The following is an 8,775-nucleotide window of genomic DNA, read 5'->3' as shown; positions in this document are numbered from 1 at the left end:
GGAAAGAAGCCTCATTGCGGGCTCAATATAAGGCCGACTGCTATTTAGCTCACATCCATCGGAGCGTCGGATGATTAAGGATATCGAGGCAGAGGAATGTGCTGTGTGTTGTTAACTATGTCAAGCAACCGATACATCAATCGAATATTCAGTGTGAAAATGTTCAGAATAATATTTGCGTTTTATGTTACTATCAGAATCAAGCGAATGAAAAGTGAAACTGGAACTTGAAAAGTTTCGTAATACTGCCATGTGGAATTAAAGAAAAAAAAAAGAAGGTCCATTAGCGTTGTTAGGCCAAATGCTAGCAAACGCTGCGCTAGCACTACGGTTTTTACTTCTGCTTCGGTGTTGGGATTCATTTTTCGAATAGCGAGAATGGGTGAGTGCTCATGTATATGGAATTGCTAATTCCCTAGTTTACCTGGGACTCCTCTTACCACTTATGGCGCAGTGGTGCAGTGGTCGAGCAATGAGTCACTGCGCTTCGATGTCAGTCGCTGCCATAGGCGGGGTGTGCGAGACCGAGCAACCTCTCGCGACCAGTCATTAATTGAGCTGCGACCTGCCACGGTGAGGAGTTTGTACGACGGACATTATACACAGACCTGGCAGGTTGCCCACAACCCGGTGGGCACCCAGCCACAAATCAGGCTTCAGACAGACAGACAGACAGACAGACAGACAGACGGACGGACGGACGGACGGACGGACGGACGGACGGACGGACGGACGGACGGACGGACGGACGGACGGACGGACAGACAGACAGACAGACAGACAGACAGACAGACAGACAGACAGACAGACAGACAGACAGACAGACAGACAGACGGACGGACGGACGGACGGACGGACGGACGGACGGACGGACGGACGGACGGACGGACGGACGGACGGACGGACGGACGGACGGACGGACAGACAGACAGACAGACAGACAGACAGACAGACAGACAGACAGACAGACAGACAGACAGACAGACAGACAGACAGACAGACAGACAGACAGACAGACAGACAGACAGACAGACAGACAGACAGACAGACAGACAGACAGACAGACAGACAGACAGACAGACAGACAGACAGACAGACAGACAGACAGACAGACAGACAGACAGACAGACAGACAGACAGACAGACAGACAGACAGACAGACAGACAGACAGACAGACAGACAGAGACGGACGGACGGACGGACGGACGGACGGACGGACGGACGGACGGACGGATACAATATTTTAAAGGGGGGATGTCCGCTATAAGTGCTATTGCACTAATGCGGAAAATTGCTTTAAGCCTGGAATATTTTACAAGGCTCATTTAGAGCCCTCAAGCGCATCTGCAGAGTTGCAGCGTTACAACAGCGCCTGCCAACCTCTTGAAACACTGTCTTGCATGGCGTTGGCTAATGCCACAAGGGGGTTTCAATGCTTCCGATGCATCCTGGGGCTTATTTCGTAACCGTTTTCCCAGCCGCGAGTGCTTGTTACTCATTCTGGTTTGTTTCATATGTTCATTTTTGTCCTTTCTTTTTTATTTGAACTAAACTATAGGCATATATATTTTTTAAATGAAGTGGACTCGCTGTTTGGAACATCTCTAAATCATTACTTTTTCCTGGTTCTTCTTCAGCAATACCGCTTCTACAAAAGAAGTACTGCGTAGATGCGTGTCAGTTTAGTTGAGAAGCTTTCAGTCTTTTAAAATAAAATAAAAATGAAAATAATAATAATAATAATAATAATAATAATAATAATAATAATAATAATAATAATAATAATAATAATAATAATAATAATAATAATAATAATAATAATAATAATAAGAATAATAATTGGTTTTTGGGAAAAGGAAATGGCGCAGTATCTGTCTCGTATATCGTTGGACACCTGAACCGCGCCGTAAGGGAAGGGATAAAGGAGGTACTGAGAAGTAAGGAAGAAAGAGGTACCGTAGTGGAGAGCTCCGAAATAATTTTGACCACCTGGGGATCTTTAGCGTGCACTGACATCGCACAGCACACGGGCGCTTAGCGTTTTGCCTCCATAAAGACGCAGCCGCCGCGGTCGGGTTCGAACCTGGGAACTCCGGATCAGTAGTCGAGCGCCCTAACCACTGAACCAACGCGGCGGGTAAAGAAAAATTAAAATTATTTTTTGGGGAAAGGAAATGGCGCAGTATCTGTCTCACATATCGGCGGACACCTGAACCGCGCCGTAAGGGAAGGGATAAAGGAGGGAATGAAAGAGGAAAGGAAGAAAGAGGTGCCGTAGTGGAGGGATCCGGAATAATTTCGTCCACCTGGGGATCTTTAACGTGCGCCTTAACGCTTCGCCTCCAGCGAGACGTAGCCGCCACGGTGGCGTTCGAACCCGGGAACTACGGATCAGTAGTCGAGTGCTCTAACCACTGAGCCACCGGGCGGGTTGCGCAGTCAGAAATCCCAAAAATAAGCCGCGCTTTTCCATGTTTTAATAGGAAATGCGAAAATCTGCATTTCATATGACTTTTATCAACAGGTTTCCCAAAATCCAATAGAGACTGCCGGAAGGACCAACCGCATGGAGACCCATGTACACCACAGTAATGGCATGACCTTGTATTCTCAGACATGCTTCTACGTGCTAGTTGTTTCACCAATTGTGCATAAATATTTGACGTTCTCTTGAACATGCCTCGTTGTTTACAAAATGGGCCCTGTCTCTTCGTTTTGCGCATATGCTTACTAACATCGCCAGAAAACGCGGAATACCGCTTCTAAAGTAAATGAAAATGAAAATTGTTTTTTGGTGAAAGGAAATGGCGCAGTGTATATCTCGCATCTCGGCGACACCTGAACCGTACAGTAAGGAATGGAATAACGAGTCACGTGGTACGTCACGTGGGTGACACACATACACTCCTCCACTTAAAGGTCAAATGTACCGCACCCATGACCTTGGCCCGAGGAGGCTAGTAAAGCTTTCGCTTTAAAAAGAAGAAACAGAGCCGTACTGAATGGCTCCGGAATAATTTCGACAACCTGTTGGTCTTTAACTTGCACTGATGTCGCGTAGCCCACAGGCTCTTTCTGCGTTTCCAAAATTGGTTTTTGAAGAAACGCAAAAGGCGCCCGTGTGCTGCGCGATGTGAGTGCACGTTAAAGGCCGCCAGGTGCCGAAATTCTGCCGGAGTCCTCCGTTTAGGACGGTCAACCCGTGACATAGATGTTAGCAGAACCAATCAAGCAAGAAAATGAGAGCAACACACTAAGGGTTAACACAGAATTCAGAAAAATCGAGCATATACAGTGTGGGTATGTGCCATCGTTTGAAAGGCTGATACCAACAACAACATATACAGTGTCACGCCTTACGGATGCGTTATTCACAACCGTCTGCTGTGGTCATTGAAGGCTCTTCGTTCACTCAGCCGAAGTTTGAGCCCACCAGGTTTTTGAATTAAAACGAAGGGATGCGAAAATTACTCCTCTCCTTTCAGTCCGCTCATTCAAAGCGCTGGTGATAAGAGGGCAGAGAAAACGTCGCCAAAGCTCTCGCATGCGCATGCATGGCGAAATTTGCGCGTCTAAAGCAGCCTTGATATCAGTTCATCTAGACGGGCCAAATATAAACAACGAAAACAAAAGGAAAAAAATCTGGCTGCATGAATTGCTATGGCGCGCCGTCTGCCCGTGGAAGCAGCGGCGCGGCGCACTGTCAGTGTAGTGTAGCCGGGCTCTTCGCCCAGGGGATATTTTCTATTGCTGATAAGTGCGACACCGGAGACCGACCCTGGAAAGTGCTGTAGCTGACAGTAACGCGCATGCGCAAACAGGCGACTCGCGGGTGAAAAATGCTACCATAGATGCATGCGACCGTCAGTCCGGCGCTCTTTCTTGCTGCTACTACCCGCGGAACTTATTTTCGCCGTACAAGGGGCAGTGCTTCCGGACGTGACTTTGTGCCCGTTGCCAGTGGTTTGCTGTCGTCTTCGCCGCCCAGCGGATACTCGTAGGAGCAGTCAGTCGAACTCAAGACCGACAGACGAGTGCCGAGGAATACACCTCCGAGCCAGGCCGTCGGCATCGGAGGTGAGTGCGAGGCTAAAGCCCCGTGGCGAGGGTGACGTGTCCGTGAAACCTGCTTTGAGCTGGTAGAACGAATTTAAGGTTCACTCACGCTGCTTCCGCAAGCATTGAATAATGATCAGAAAGTAACACGCAGCGTGTAGAGGAGAGGTTTCATGGACCACCGCCATCGGGTTTCTGGTCCGTGACGGAAGCGCGGTGAGCTATGGCTCGTGATTCATACAGCTCTACGCATAGCTCACTATAGGCAGGTCAGCTGTAGTTATTGAGCCTGAGAGTAAACTGCATATATGCTCCGCTTTGCTCGCTGCTTCTGGAGGGGTTAGATATGCGAGCCTGCTGCCGTTTGCTTCACAGAAAAAAACCCCGCTCCGAATGTGGTTGCGACCAAGCCACCATGTCGTGCCACCGAACGCCCAAGGGCGGATATGCTCTTGTGCGACATGTGGTTTGTGGCCGTGCCGGCTCTGGGAAATTCTCGACAGCCTCGTCCAGCAACTCCGAAGAACGGATTTTGCCTACGGCCTGCGGCACATCGTGTTTCCGCTGCAGCCAAGGTCAGTAGTTCACTGTTCCTGCTTTTTTCAGCTCCGCGGCATAGGTATTAGTCGCGCCCACTTTGCTCCCACGGGGAGTATGTGCAACTGCGATATGCTTGCGTGTCTGTCAGATATTTTTCTTCGCATATGTGCTCACTCCAGCACTCTCATACTTGATTCAATGGCACTAAGTATTCAGCCCGCAATGACATATCGCCCGATATGGTTGTTGCGGGTCGTGCAAGTTCCTTTCGTGCACTTTCTGACTCACGCCACATGTGCTGTATTGTCTGAAACTTCGAATACACTGCATCGCAGCGCCTAGTTTTCTGCGTTTTCGATAAGCTGGACCAATATTTATCGAAACGAGCAGACTGGCATGACTGCAGATGAAAGCGGTACCCCCAAAGACTGTATAAACGCCAGGTGCCGCTGGAGGGGGTCAATGATGCAGTTCAGTCGAAGTCCCGACAGTACAGCTAGTGTACAGCATGACCCTCGGATGCCTTTGGAATGCTCACGACATCCATGGTTGCAAGAAGAGGGCTTAGTCGGGCTGCTTGGTGCAGATGGGACGGCAGAGAAGAACACAGGCTCTTCCGTCCCGTCTGTGAGTGTTAAGTCGTTTGCATCCATAGTCGCCTTTAGAGAATGATCCCCTCCTTCCTTGCAGATATGCCGGCTTAGGGTCTCCCTTGGACACGGACAGCACCGACGCTAATTAAAAAGTCCGAGCTCGGATGTCTGGCCCTGGTCCATGCAAGGCGCAAGATGTTCTCTTCCTGCCTCGGGTATGCTGCTGCCTGCCGTCACAAGGGGTGTCCTCTCATAGCAGCGTCATGTTCGCTGCGTTTTCAGTAAGGCGGAACACGACGGACCGAAGAGCGATAAGAGATATGGTTGCAGATCACCCCGTTTTTGCGGTCTTGACACATGAAATAGGAAGGCAAGCCCAGTCAAATCGAAGCTCGCGTGACATACTTCCTTTTTGCTCCGGACTATACGGTATGTGTGCAGCGTGTCAGAAAGGAGTAAAAACGCAGTAAGCTGTCCTCTAGTGAGCTTACTTTTATAAGAGTGAGTGAGTTAGAGGACATCTTACTCTCTTTTGACTGCCACATAGGCATATTCATGTTTATAGTGTTGCCAGCACACGACATCCATGCTTTCCACATATTTTTGTAGATACGCCGACTTATGTTCTCGGAGCGCCGGAGGAAATGCGAGCTCGGATCTCAGGCCCGGTCCGGTGTCCATGCGCCACGCAAGACATTCAATTCATGCCTCACGAATAATGCCTCCTTCCCCCACAAGAGCTATATCAACTTACAAGCCTGTGTTATGAATCTACAACAGTTGATGGTGCATGTTTCACTTTTTCTGTTCACCCTTCATTCAATATAGATTCTTTTCCTGCTTCTCTCCGTCTTGCTTAGTCGTGTTGCTGGCATTCCCCCATTCTGGACTAATTTCACCCTATCCAGCTGCAGTTAATGCCCTTATTTATGGCCACACACTTCAGATTTTGCTAGACTTCACGAAACTTGAACGTCTTACATTTATTGGAATACGCTGGAGTTTGTCATACTTGAGACAGCAAGCTCTACATTTGTGTGCGTAATATTCTTAATATCTGCAAATACTTTACTCTCAGCGAACCTCAGTAACACCATTAAGGGATGAAGGTCTTTTCCTTTTCGTTTACGTAGCTTTCACCATTCATTGTTTTTTATTGACGTTTGGTTTGGTTTAGTTTAGGGGGTTTAATGTCCCAAAGCCATTCAGACCATGAGGAATGCCGTAGTGAAGGACTACAGAAATTTAGACCACCGGGGGTTCTTTAACGTGCACTTACATCACAGTACACGCGCCTCTAGAATTTCGCCTCCATTGAAATTCGACCGCCGCGGCCTAGATCGAACCCGCATCTTTCAGGTTGTCGAATGCCCACATATTTGGCATCATTTTACAAATTCTCTCATTGCTTGCAAATTAATTTTACTTGTGGCTGTGTAATTAAAAATCACAGGTTTTCTTATCAGTAGTCATCCCCATCGCCTGTATATGCGAATTAGCAACTTTTGCATTTTTTCAATGGGGCCTCTTGACCAGGCAACATAGACGTCTGTCCGGCTCTTTTGCTGTGTGCAAGGTTGCTATTTTCTCTAAGATATTTTAATCTCTATCTGTACACTTCGCTTCTTGTTTCCTTACTTAATTAACTTGTACGGTTATATCTGAACCTTTTAGTTTTCCTGTTCGTGTGTATAGTGATGTTCTGTGCACTTTCTCCTGTCATGAGATATTAGTGCACAAGGTCGGATGAAATAAATGCTGGAAAGAAAAAGGAAGGATACTTGTGGAACCTGCTCAGAAGAGAAAGGCGAAGCAAGGATTGCAAAAGAAAAAAAACCGTCATGGCGCAACTTGACGCATGGGCAGAATAACGTTGTAGTTACCGGTGGTGCAACGCTGCAAGCGGACGGAGAACGGACGGAGAAAAGCGGGGGGGGGGGGGGGGGTGGAGAGTTTGCAGGATGGAGTAGTCATTTTTGTTTCTGTGTCGAGGAGTAGACGCTCCAAGAAAAAGAGCAACCTCCTTCGACAAACTTGGACCAGGTTTGTGAAACGGGATTTCGAGCAGGCGCCTCAAAATCCGGGAAACTTAATGAAGAGAAACTAGAATGGGACAGTAGAAAATGATCAGTACCCAAGCAGCACAGGTCATCGGCCCAATATTGCAACAGGATGGTCCCATCCTGGCCCTTTGTAGGGCCGGCCTTTGCCAATAAGGTTCCAATGTTGGGCCAATCACTTGTGCTGCTTGGGTAGTGTCAGGTTCTGCCAAAACGCGGATACAAAAGGAAGATAACGAGGAAAGATTTGTGGAGGTAATAATTTAACAGGGGTATGGGGCATCGTATCCGCGTGAAAGAAATCTCGCTTCGTGAGAACAACATTCTGTGGTCGTCTAGGAGAAGTTGCTGGTAGTCAGGGGAGAGCTGGAGCGCTGATAGAGCAGATCTGTGGATTAATTTTGGTAGCGAAATTTAGTTGTCGTAATATAAGTGCACTTTGATACGGGAGGAAGTACTGGACCGCTAAGAGAGATGCCTTGGCCAGCGAGCTGACCGAATCATTTGATACATTCGGTACCAAGGGACCCATATTAAACGTGATGAAGGAATGTGCGGTGGCACCGGCAATTTGAGTGCCGGTAGTGTCACTGATTCCGCAAGCGTAGTAGGAAAAGTGTACAGAGACAGTGGATCCACCATAATTATGCCAGAAGAATATCGTTTGTTTGGTTTATGAATACAAGAGGCATTGCTACAGTTTTGCCCAATATATACTGGGGTTAATACAGGGAACTGATAACGATGGTGATGACCCAAATGAACAACAACGACCCGTAGCTCTTGATGTCGACGTTTTTTCCACTAGCACCCAGTGAAGATGAAAATGTAGTTGCCAGACTGAGAATGAAAAGACCTGTCTACTCTGTAGTCGTTTCCGTGATTAAGTGCATCACAACATAATGGACATAAAGAACAGTTCTTAATATAAAACTACAATATAGATTTGTTGACATGGATCAGTGAATGCATAATCGTGCGCAATCAACTCTACGATAAGAAATCTTCCTCCTGTATTTCAAGCAGCTTTGAAAGTAGCGCGCGCGCCACATGAGCCCCAATTTAAGACGACGAAGAAAAGAAGTCTTTTGCGGTAAGCTGGGTCGGCTCACGCTTAAGAGAAAACTGCTTTGTCTGCATTTTGCGGGGAACCAGAATCGAATGGCCATTTTCGGCTATTCCGCCGCTACTTGTCATTTCTGAGAAGAAATGATCTAGAAGGGCTGTTGCGCGAGATGGGCCTCAGGTCGAACGGTTGTCTTCCGCAATCTGGGGCCGCCTTGCAAGGGCACAACTTGAGGCATGCTAACGCCAGTGTTCGGAATTGACAATCAGATTTCGATGAGATTCAATTCTAAACCGTCATTTCGTTTTCATTTCTATCGTAACTATAACTAGAACAACGCCTCTTTTTGCTGTGCGAGACTGGGAATGCTCAATCGAGCCCGTTTACAACCACCTGCTCTCTGTTATCTGTAATAAAACAGCTTTCTAATTTCTCACGATACGCCTTTTGTTCTTGGTT

The sequence above is a fragment of the Amblyomma americanum genome, chromosome 8 (genome assembly GCF_052857255.1).
Source record: "Amblyomma americanum isolate KBUSLIRL-KWMA chromosome 8, ASM5285725v1, whole genome shotgun sequence".
NCBI lineage: Eukaryota > Metazoa > Arthropoda > Arachnida > Ixodida > Ixodidae > Amblyomma > Amblyomma americanum.
The sequence above is the reverse complement of the archived record's forward strand: the minus strand, read 5'-3'. Positions refer to the sequence as shown.